Source organism: Sinocyclocheilus rhinocerous, unplaced genomic scaffold (assembly GCF_001515625.1).
Source record: "Sinocyclocheilus rhinocerous isolate Xijiao unplaced genomic scaffold, SAMN03320098_v1.1 scaffold757, whole genome shotgun sequence".
NCBI lineage: Eukaryota > Metazoa > Chordata > Actinopteri > Cypriniformes > Cyprinidae > Sinocyclocheilus > Sinocyclocheilus rhinocerous.
The window spans coordinates 545,145-557,363 of record NW_015662957.1 but is presented as its reverse complement, the minus strand read 5'-3'; the positions used below and the strand labels follow the sequence as shown (position 1 = coordinate 557,363).

At 36.4% G+C, this 12,219-nt stretch overlaps 1 protein-coding gene across 4 annotated transcripts in view; it reads right to left on the bottom strand.

Moving 5' to 3' along the window:
• Positions 1 to 12,219, bottom strand: part of LOC107728631 (prickle-like protein 2) — an 81,739-nt gene that overhangs the window by 43,022 nt on the left and 26,498 nt on the right. Inside the window, exons 1-2 of one of the 4 annotated variants that reach the window (XM_016538888.1) lie at positions 7,090 to 7,226; positions 6,873 to 6,983 (exon numbers count right to left, since the gene is read on the bottom strand). The exons of 2 other annotated variants lie outside the window; for them this stretch is intronic. The gene's annotated coding sequence lies outside the window, so the exon portion shown is untranslated. Of the gene's footprint in view, positions 1 to 6,872; positions 7,227 to 12,219 lie in introns of those variants that run through there. One more of the 4 variants, XM_016538887.1, reaches the window with a different exon arrangement.

Here is a 12,219-nt window from a genome sequence, read left to right as displayed (position 1 = left end):
ACACACACACACACACACACACATACACACACACACACACACACACACACACACACACACACACGTGAACTTCATGCATTCATATATTCGTTCATCTTAACAGGATAGTTCACCCAAAATGTAAAATTCTGTCATGTCATTAAGTGCTGTATCAACACTGATGTAAACAAGCACGGATGAGAAGCGCATGGCGGAACACGTGAGACGCTCTGAATGAAAGTGCACATTCACTCTCTGACAGCAGATGGCGCTGAACAGCAGAAATGCAGCCATTCCCCCGGAAACCCCATAAATCTGCTCTACTTTCCGTTTCTGAAACGTATTTAAATAGCCATTCAGATTTGTGTATTCGCTATGGTGTTCATCACAACGCCAAATACTTCAATATTTAGACTTAATAGGCTATTTATTTTCTAACTTTTTAACATTTTAATCTGGACTACAACATACTGTTTGAAAGTGTTTTGATTCTTTATCGTTCGGTCACATTTTACATTTGGGCTTCATTAGTTAACAGTTAATTCATTAGTTAAAAAACTGCCAATGAAAACTTCTTGTAAACATTCATTAATCTTAGGTAATTCCAATATTTAATAACACGTTGTTAAAATCAAAATTTGCAACTGTTATTTAATGAGCTAACATAAACTAAGAGTTGTATTTTTAACAAAGATTAATAACTTCTGTAGAAAATGTAGCTCATTGTTAATGCATTAACTAAGGTTAACTAATTAGATCTTATTGTAAACAAAGTGATACCTATTAGTCTTTATAATTCTTTTGCACTTTAATCGGTGTAACATTTTTAGCTTTATAATTTTTTGTGTATTGCTTTGTTTTTAAATGTTCAGTTATTTTTGTTATAAGAAAAAAGTTATTAAACTGGTTATACTGTATTATGACAACACATTTTTGCAACTAAATTTCAATACCGTGATAATACCGTATACCATGATAAAAGCATTAGCAATTAATCGCAACATGAAAATTTGATACCGGCATATCCCTAATTTGCGCACAACAAGTATTCTCATAGCTTCATAAAATTATGGTTGAACCACTGATGTTACATGGGCTGTTTTAATGATGTTCTTACTACCTCTTTGGGCCTTAAAGGGTTAGTTCGCCCCAAAATGAAAATTAGGCTGCGTTTTACTCACCCCCCATGCATCCTAGGTGTATATGACTTTCTTCTTTCAGACGAATCCAGTCGGAGTTATATTAAAAATGGTCTTTGATCTTTCAAGCTCTATCGTTGTACTCAGCGGGTGTTGCATTCCTTCTGTTCAAAAGACGTGAAATAAAAAGCACCCTTCCACAAAAGAAAAAAAAGTGTCTCACACGGGGGCGACATTCTTCTTTACAAATCCTCGTTTTGTACTTCTAATTAGTGACCGTTGTTTTGTTCCGATCTCTCCGCGTGCGTAACTTCTGAGCGGAGCATGCGCAAAGCTGACCTCATACGTCTGGATGCATGGGGGGTGAGTAAAACGCAGCCTAATTTTCATTTTGAGGTGAACTAACCCTTTAAACGTGTCAGTTGTGTTGTTGTCCATGCATGGTCAGAAAGCTCTCAGATTTCATCAAAAAAATCTTAATTTGTGTTCAGATATTCACATACAGACTTCATATTTCCTGAGGAGTCATCAAGCCTTCATGCTTACTGAGTCACAGTCTTTCTAATCTGAAGATAAAAGTATTTTGAAGTTGAAGTATTCTTAGATAAATTAATATTTTCAAAATCTTACACAGTCATGAGTCACTGCATTCAACTCATTGTCATCAATAACACAAAGACCCTCTTGACTCCATGTTAGTCAGCACCTTTTAAGTTTTTTTTAAATTTTTTTTATAAAAATCATTGCAACTATTAAACGCACAATGTTCAGACCACAAGTTTCCCCCCATTAAAGCTTAAGTTTGTCATCCAGGCCTGACTTTTCTACTCAGCCTCTCACAGTTCACCAATCTCAGTAGTATCACATGCCAGAGACATTCAGACTTGCCAGCAGCTATGAACTTTACCATCCCAATTGCTGCAGACACACTATTTTCCAACCAAGAGGGTCATGTTCACAAAGTATCCACAAGAAAGAGAAGATTGCAGGTCAGAGAGAGAGCTGATACTCTTACTGAATTCAGTTATTGTGAATGCAAGCAGGACAGAGCTATATTTTATGTGCATATCTGACAAATCACCCCCACATATGCACGTACACAGCAGATATTAGACATGCCTTTGGTGTTGGCTCACTTTAACTTGACACATGACATATGACACTTGGCATTAACACACGACCTTTGGCTGCCTAGCATTTGACTTTAGTGGTCATGTCAGTGTCTGGGAGATGATCTATGATCCCAATTAGTGTGTGTCATCAATAATCACAGACGGCTCCATGCTAAGTGATTACAACCGCAATGGTTGCAAGAGTTCTTGGTTTAACCATGCATACTCTGTCTGGAGCAGCCCTAGAAGTTTCCATAGGCAGAAACTCTAGCAAATGGTCTGCCAAGACATGTGCATGTGTTTGTGGGTGGGTGTCAGCAACAGGGTTGAGAACTATTTTTAAGAGATACTGGAACCGAATGATATTCATGACTGTTAGAGGTTTTTGAACATCTGCACTCTTTCATCGCTGCGTTCAGTGTAGTCTGATTCACAAACAAACACTCTTATGATTAAATTATTTTTAATTAATCAGATGAATTGGTTTGAATCATTCTAATGAGTCACTGTCTACTTAATCAGCTAGAGTGGTTCTTCACTGCTCATTATTTTGTCAGGCCAAATTGAACCCTTTTAACGGCTACTTTTTACTTACAGGGATAGTTCACCCAAAAATGAAATTTCTGCTATCAACTACTCACACTCATGTTGTTCCAACATGCAAGATTTTTTTCTGTGAAACACAAAATAATTTATTTTTTGTTGCACTCTTCAAGGCTTAAATCAGTGCAATTAGTAACAATGATTTAATTAAAAAAGGTATCAAATCCGTAAATACACTACCATTAAAAGGTTTGGGCTAAGTAAATTAACACTTTTGTTCAAAAAGAATGCATTAAAGTAATCAAAATTGACAGTAAAGAAATGTATAATGTTACAGAAGGTTTCTATTTCAAATAAAGGCTATTTTCTACTCCTCAAAGAATCCTGAAAAAATATCATGGCCTTCACAAAAACATCAAGCTGTTTTCAAAATTGATAAGTGCTAAAATCAGCAGAATGTTTTCTGAAGGACCATGAAACACTGATTAGAGTAATAAGTGATGGACATAAATTGTATTTCACAGTGTTACTATTTTTACTGTATTTTTTATCAAATAAATGCAGCCTTGGTGAGCATAAAACATTTAAAAATCTTACTTTTTTCTGGTCTTTTTGAATGGTAGTGTATATTATACAAAAATAGTATTGTTTTTATTTAGTATTTTTGTTTAGTATGTAGCTAGGACAAATTATTGAAGAGGTAGGGTGCATCCTTAAAAAATAAATCAATAAAAATACTTCAAGAAATCAGAATTGGAACCAGAATTGCTAAATTCCCTATAATTCTCATCCCTGCTCCCCAAAACCCCTGACATTCTATCACTTTTTAAACATCAAGGAGTCAAGGACTGTGTCCCAATAAGAGACTACAGTAAAAGCACATTAACCCAGTTAATCCTATAACTCAGCTTAGCATGACACCATTTAATTAAGTCAAACAGCTCAGATTCAAGCTCCTCTAGTTAAACCCAAAAAGAGCTCCTCACGGTTCATGAATCCGCAAGGCAGGCGACCAAGCCTTTCCAAAAGCCCTTTCCCTGTTTGGTGACACATGCGGCTCCACTTTGATGACTAATTGCTTGAAAAAAAAGTGTTCTTGGACTTGTCTATGCTCAGATTGATTCTAATGGATATGCACAATCTGTCCGTTGTGAAATTTAAGAAGGAATATTAGAGCTTCATGGCAACTAGTAGTTAATTTGTTGCATGCTTGTCTGTGTATTTTAAGCACAGCAGCTTGGAAAGCTAGAATGTAGAACAAAGACGATCAGTGAACCAGAGACTGGCAACCAAATGATTGACCAAAAGGCATTATGGACAGATGAAAAATCAAAGAAGAAACCTGTCCCTTTTATTCTCTCTCTTGGTCTTTCTTACTGTCATCACCTTTCATTATTCTACCTCTTAATCTTAGCGACCCTTCCCCTCTCACCCAGTCTTTCGCTCTGGCATTTCCCCTCTATCTTTTTCTCACTCCTTCGAACGATGGACAGAAGCACTTGTGTATGACTGACAGCTCCTCAGAATAGCAGCTCTGTGGCCAGGAGGCGTTAGGAGGCAGGCGGTGGGAGTGCTGAGTAGCAGTCTGGTTTGTTTGGCTCCCTGCCTCTGTCTTACACGATGGGGGAAGGGGGGGTGTCGCAACATGCCGCAATCTGATATTGTTGACACCTAAACAATGAAAGGCGCTGTGATTCAAATTTGTTCTTTTATACAACATCTCTGTCTTGCCCACAAAAGCACGTCATGCTTTACGTCACTGAAAAGAAAAAAAAATGAGCAAATGTTTTTCAGTATAAATTTAGCTGCAATTAACAAAGACATTGATTCATGCTACAGAATCAAGTACAGCATTACAGTGAATGCAGAGGGCTGGAAGAGAACATGTGAGGTTTATCATCTATTACTAGTGCAGCGATATATGAAGCATAGCTCACACATAAGTCACTTTCAAACCTGTTGGTCAACATAGCAAATTCACGTGACCAAGTTGACTGCGATGCAAAATCTGTGTTTTGAAAATATTAATTCCCTATCACGCGGATTGCTATTGAAATGACTGGATTTCACACACAAAAAAAAAAGCACTCTAAAAAAAAGCTCCAGTGTGGGAGTTTTTTTGGAATCGCCTCCCTACATTTGTATTTTGAGTTGGATTCATTGGTCAAAAAAGAGAGAAAACAAATAAAATTAAGGATGAATTTGACTTAGCATTATTTATTATAATTTTTTTCTATTTCTATAGATATTTTGATAATATCATTATTGTGAACTCTTTTGGGCACAATAATCATGTAGGGATATACTGTGACAGCCCTAACGTAAGCCGAAAAACACATCCCTATCTGCAACATTAGCATATGACTGCCCACTTTTACACATCAACAATGCCTATTTAGTGTTTAAAAACTTGGCCCACTCATAATCTCTCAACATGCCTTCTCCTATCTACACATTCACCTCATAATCACTCTTCTCAAAGTACAGCTAGACTCTTCATTCACTGGCTACTGTCTCTGTATTTATCTTCAGTCCCCAGCGTGTTCACTTATCCTGTTAAAACCACAAAGAATGCCAAGGACAGAGATGGAAAAAAACAGAGACAAATAAAGAAACTAAGATAAAGTACAAAAGACAGGAATTTCGTGTATGGTACTGAATGCATAAGGCTTAATGATGTGACAGAATCTTTTTTTTTGTTCACATCTATTTATTTATTTTAAAAAATCCACAAAAATGCAAGGCAAGGCAAAGGGAATTTTTGCAAAGGTATAAAACGTCAGGGTGATAACTGCCTTGACCATAATAAAAAAGAAAACAAAAGACAAAAATATTTAAACTAAACTGCCAAATCGAATGTTGTCTGCCGAATCGTGTGGTGTGACCAACATGCAAAGTAAAATAAATAAATAAATAAATCATAAAACAGGAAATCATAACATAGAGAGGAACACTCTGACCTTAAAATATTGGGTAATTTTACCTTTTTATGACAAGGCAAAGTTGAAAATGTGATGCAACTCCCCAAAAACATGATATTTATTAATTATCCATGATGTTTTGTAGCAAAGTGTTTATTTGCAAAAATATTTGTAAAACTTTATTTACAATAATTATTTAAGATACACATATGTATCTTAAATATAATGTTTTACTTGACAGTGACACCACATTATATTTTTATGATATCATTCAATTAAAACTTGAAAAATGAATAAAAGCTTTTCAAAACCATTTGAAACCAACATGTATATAAAAAGCCTATTTCTAAGAACTTGTTTTTTTCTTTTTATGTATCATGCACTTATAAGTTCAAGTTCCAAGTGACTACAGTGCACATGTGACAGGAAAACCCCCTCTGGGCGTGTGCAGGATATCACGGGGCGACGCGTTAAATCTGTCCCCAATGCGTGCCGGCGCCACGAGCCTTTACACATGAGCGCCATAAACAAAGTCAACAGCAAGTACTCGTAGAATGCATAGTCATGATTTACAGTCCAATCCAGATGACACAACAGAGATAAACTGTCTCAACACTAGACAATAACAAAATATACTGCCAATTTCTTGTCTCCGAACGCAGAATTACAGGCAACAAGGATAGTGAGTAGTGACCCTGAACTTTGAGGATCTTGCAATAAAGGCAAAGTTCATAAATATGTATGTAGCAGCATAAATTCCTATACTGAAGCTCTAGACTATATGCTGGTCTGCCCCGCCAGAACTGTAGACCAATAAAACAACAGCAGAGGTTAAAAATAAAGCAAGAGGCATGTCACACAGCTGTGAGATACTTTTAAGATTTGTGTGCTGTCAGTCTGCTTAAATCTCAACAGCTGAGATGACAAGAGCTTGTGGATTTCTGTAGCTCTTGCACTTTGCCTGGTCTGTTAATCATATGGGTTGCATTCGAGACACATTTGCTTGCAATACAGCCATAAAACAAAGACATTCTCACCAAAGCAAGATGAAAAGCAACACAAAAATGACAGAACTTTAAAATTCAGCACAAGTACGATAAGTCTGACAAACCAAGGTTTCAGTGAAGTGCATGAAACACACAAAACCACAAGTCTAAGAGTGTGTAAAATGTACTTACCACTTCTTTTTGGCACTAGATTTCTGAGGAGAGTTTAAAAGTCGTTACACCTTCATGGAATAATCGCTTCTGAATAACAGGCCTCAGTAAAACCTCTCGGTCCTTCCTTAACTGGAAAATGTGCACATTTGAGTGCAGAAAGTAGGCGAAATGGGATGAGCAAGTGAAAGACAAATGCTTGGAGCTAATCGTTGTGCCAGAGAACGATTTCACTCACTCTGCAATCTGTGGCAGAGCCATTAAAAACAAGAGCTGATGGAATGGAGGAATAAGCAATGAAGAAAGACCGAGAAATAGGCTAAAACTAATACATGCAGTGCTGAGAGGTGGTAAGTCTGCTTCCTCAGACTAAAATTCCAGCACCCTCCACCCACTAAACTCTCTACAACCGTCCCCCAATCATGAGTCATCAATCTCTCTGCCAATCACAGCTCAGCAGAACACCTGATTAAAATCACCTCTCAGTTGAAAAAAAGGTTAAAAAAATCTATGTAATTAAAACTAAAATTGAACAAATGTAATTTTTAAAGGATATTATAGTTAACTAAAACTATAAGTAAAACCATCCAAACTGTGTTACTTAAAATCAAATAAGGGTTAACTGAAATAAAATAAAATTTAAAAAACCCTTAAACGTATTTCAGCTGGTTTCCAAGGCAGTATATTTCTTGAACACCAAATCAGTATATTAGAACGATTTCAAGGATCATGTGACAATGATGATGAAAATTCAGTTTTGCCATCACAGAAATAAATGACATTTAAAAATATACTAAATAGAAAATAGTTATTTTAAATTGTAAAAATATATCACATTATCATTGTTTTTACTGTATATTTGATCAAATACATGCAGCCTTGGCAAGCATAAGAGATTTATTTAAAAAAAAAAAATGTAAGAAACGTACCGACCCCAGTCTTTTGAATAGTAGTAGATTATATATATAGAATTTAAGTAACATTAAATCACATCGAGTCCAGTGGCTCACAACTGACATTCTTGGAAGAAACATTCCCATAAACCCCATTTTTTGCACCCCATCATGTTTGCTCTTTCCACAAGTTATAGGCGCATAATATGACCCTATAAGCAGCATGCTAGTCTGACATTATCTCAAAATGTTGAAGCTGGAGACTATGCCAAGACTTGGAGCGGTAAAAATTCCATGGCTGCTTGCACGACTCTTTAATGTAATTATATGTTAGCTCGGCACCAGGCAACCTGCTCTGAATGCCTTTGTGAATGGAAGCTTTTTATGTGCAATTTAAGTGTGGTTGGTCATATGATGCGAGATAGAGCACCTAAATAATCGGCTGTTGTCTTCTGACTCATGCATTTGCACAAATTTGCATACCGCTTATTACTGGGTGTTTTTTCGGCTCAAAATATGAAATTTTTATATTGTATGTGTCTATATTTCAACCAAAAAAAGCACTTAACGAGTATGTAATGACACCTGTAAAGAAATCTGTTGAGAGAAAATTGTGACGGTTTTATTAAATAGTGAAGCTAAGGGAAAAGGAGAAGGAAAGGAAGGGAGAAAGTCTTTCCCTGTGTGCTCCCATGAACACGTAACATGTTCCATCTCACATCATCGCTAATTGAAGTTATCAATCAATAGGAGCGTCCCAAGAGAGAAGGATTCTGGGGATTTGAGAGAAAAACAGAGAGATAACTGTTTCTACACTTAATGAATGAAACAGCTTGACCCACCAGTTAACAAATGCACTCTATTCTTGTTTAAGTGGGAAAATAATTTGTGACCCACATAGACATCTTTGACTAAGCACAGGGTGTGGAAAACCTCAAAATACTCTAAAGAGGGCAAAGAGAGAACGAGAGAGGAGCATGCATAAAAAGGCATTAAGAAATGCGTAATGAAATCTGAGAGCGGGAAGGAAAAGCCATCAACGACAGGACCTTTTTGGACTGTTGAGGGGTACAGGATAGTAGACACACATGTATGAAAATCATTCTTCCTCTTAAATTAATACACTCACTCTCATTTAGGACAGAACAGGAGAAAAACGGGGGAAGGAAACAGAATATGATACGAAAATGACTCCTTCATATGTTAAAGTCATTTATTTTTTGCTGAGGTTTTGTGTGAATGGTCTCCAAAACCATATACCAATACAAACTCATCATGAAGGAACACATGAATGCGGTCTTCTACAAATCATCCAGTTTGATGAGTATAAAGCAGGGTTACTATTGTTAACTAAAACCATAAAAAAGATTACTTACAAAAATAAAAACTAACAGAAATAAAATAAAATATAAAAAAAATCAAACTTTTTTTAAGCTAGTTGCCAAATCAACATTTCCCATCTTTGTTTAGATTAATTGAAATAATTAATTTAAATAACTAAAGTATGAAATACTCAATAAATTAAAACTAAAACTACTGCATGCCGTACAAAAATATTTTTTCAAAGTTGTAAATAAAGATTATTGCAGTATACCTTCTACAAGAAAATAATATTTCAGTCTTTCTATCTCACATCTTCACATTCAATGTAATGTTACTTGCCAGTTTTTTGGAATTACTTGTGAAATTTACTAGCAATTTCTGAGTGAAACTTGTTTATACACCCATTTTCTTCAGGGTATATTGTTAAAAAACAAGAATTATAAAAATATGCAATTACTAAAACTTTAAAGGGGTCATAGGATGCCCATTTTCCACAAGTTGATATGATTCTTTGGGGTCTTAATGAAAAGTCTGTAACATAGTTAGGTTAAAATTTCTCGATGGTAGTGTAAAAACACCTTTTTTACCCTGTCAAAAACAGCTCTTTTCAGAGCACGCCGTTTTTGTAGCATTTTCCTTTAAATGTTAATGAGCTCTGCTGACCCCGCCCCTCTCTTCCGAGCTGCTCTGTTTACTTTAGCTGCATTCATCGTGAAACTTGCTAATTAGCACATTATTAGGAAAGGCGATTTGCAAAGATTCATTACAAAACATTATACTCACTTCTTCTGTAGATGAGACTGGATCATGAATGATTCTCGCGAACATAGACGCATTTATGTAGATGTAGGGGGATGTAGGGCGCATTCCCTTCAGAAACAAATGTAATCCACTGCGAATTCAGCGGCTCAGATGTCGGGAGTAAATGACGACTGCTGTTCATTATTACATCCAACAACAGAACACCTCAATCGCTTAGGAGTCATTCTTGTCTTGTGTGTTATTATGTATTAATAATACTAACACATGTACAAAGTCATTATAGTAATAACAGTCAATAATGGGCCTATAAAAATAGGCAATTTATTAATTTACAAAAATCTTAAACCAGATGTTTTATTTTTTTTTTAAAGGTTTTTAGAGGGGTTAAGAAGCCGTGAGACCAGCTAGTCAATCAGTTAAACCAGTTAAATACCAGTTTGACTAGATGTAAGCTAGGCTAACTTGACTAGGTTTTGTTTTTGCTTCTTTCTGTCTTTCTTTCACTCTATACTTCTCCATACATCTCTTGAGAATGTCAACTCTCGCCACAGCCATATCACCCTGCAGCCCAAGACTGGTCGCCCACTGAAGCTAAGCAGGGTTGAGCCTGGTCAGTACCTGGATGGGAGACCTCCTGGGAAAACTAGGTTGCTGTTGGAAGAGGTGTTAGTGAGGCCAGCAGGGGGTGCTCATCCTGCGGTCTGCGTGGGTCCTAACGCCCCAGTATAGTGACGGGGATGCTATACTGTCAAAAAGCACCGTCTTTCAGATGAGACGTTAAACCGAGGTCCTGACTCTCTGTGGTCATTAAAAATCCCATGGCACTTCTCGTAAAGAGTAGGGGTGTAACCCCGGTGTCCCGGCCAAAATTACCCCCCTGGCCCTTGTCAATCATGGCCTCCTAATAATCCCCAACCACTTGATTGGCTCTATGACTCTCTCTCCTCTCCACCTGTAGCTGGGTGTGTGGTGAGCGCACTGGCGCCATTGTCCTGTGGCTGCCGTCGCATCATCCAAGTGGATGCTGCACACTGGTGGTGGTTGAGGAGAGACCCCTCACATGATTGTAAAGTGCTTTGGGTGTACAACAATACACAATAAAGCGCTATATAAATGCATCATTCATTCAAAATGCATCATTCATTGAGAAGTGATGAGCAATAGCTGGTCTAAGCACAGGCTGGTGTGGGAGGGAGATCTTTCAGTGCTGGGTTTGGTCTCATTACAGAAGAGAAAAGAAGACTAGAGAAAGAAAATGAAGAAATTGACAAACAAATTCATAGTTTCATAAAGTTGTTGTCACTATGGACTGGCTTGCAATGAGCTTAACTTAAATTGCACTGAAGTTTACTTGTACAGTCTACAGTGCATTTGCATATTCATAGTACAGTAAACTGTAATTATAATATGGGGACACTGCACTGAACTGCAATGTATTACAGTGGACTAGTAGTATGCACTGCATGTATTTGTACTGAAAGCACTACTTGAAATGTACACCAGGAAGGATTTCTTATTTAATTTTTCATTAGAAATTAATTATTGAGCCAGTGTCATGCAAGATCCAATCCCCCTACAGAGACCTACCCACCTTGAAGAGAAAAATCACATTGCAGTGTGTTTATTCTTAATCATGAAAATATATTTTTATGTAATACAATATGTAAATCTTCTAGAACAAGACATATTACAAGATATTACAATAACATTTGACATTTGGTTTTAATCAAGCATTGAGGAATGGGGATATAATTCTGCAGAATTTTTGTATGAAAACAAGCAGAAAAGCTTATTTCAGATTAGAAGGGACATTAAATTAATCCATGCTAAAAGTTAAAAAAATTAAACTAAATACGTTCATAACTAAATAAGTTCAACACTTTAACTTTAATATGAAAGCCTGTTTCCACAAGGTAATTGCGACTTTCTCACAATTCTAACTTTTTTCTAGCAATTGCGAGTTTACATCTTGCAATTCTAACTTTTCTTCTCAGATCTGCGTAATGTAAACTCGCAATTTTGACTTTTTTTTCTGAGAACTGCAAGATATAAACTCACAATTTCAAGTCGGAACTGTGAGATATAAACTCTCAATTGTAAGAAAATAGTTTCTTAGTTTTTCCTCAGAATTGGATTTCATAACTCACAATCGCAGTTTATAGCTCACGGTTCTTAGAAAAGAAGTCAGAAATGTGAGGGAAACAAAATGAGAATTGTGAGATAAAAAGTCGCAATTACCTTTTTTATATTTATTCAGTAGCGGAAACAGGCTTCTATAATTTTGGCTATCATTGTTTTATTTGCATTGCATTTGACATTCTATAGCTTCCTCCGTGACATCATTTTAACCTTCAAGCATTCCAAATAGAGGAGCAAATGCCAGGACAGCA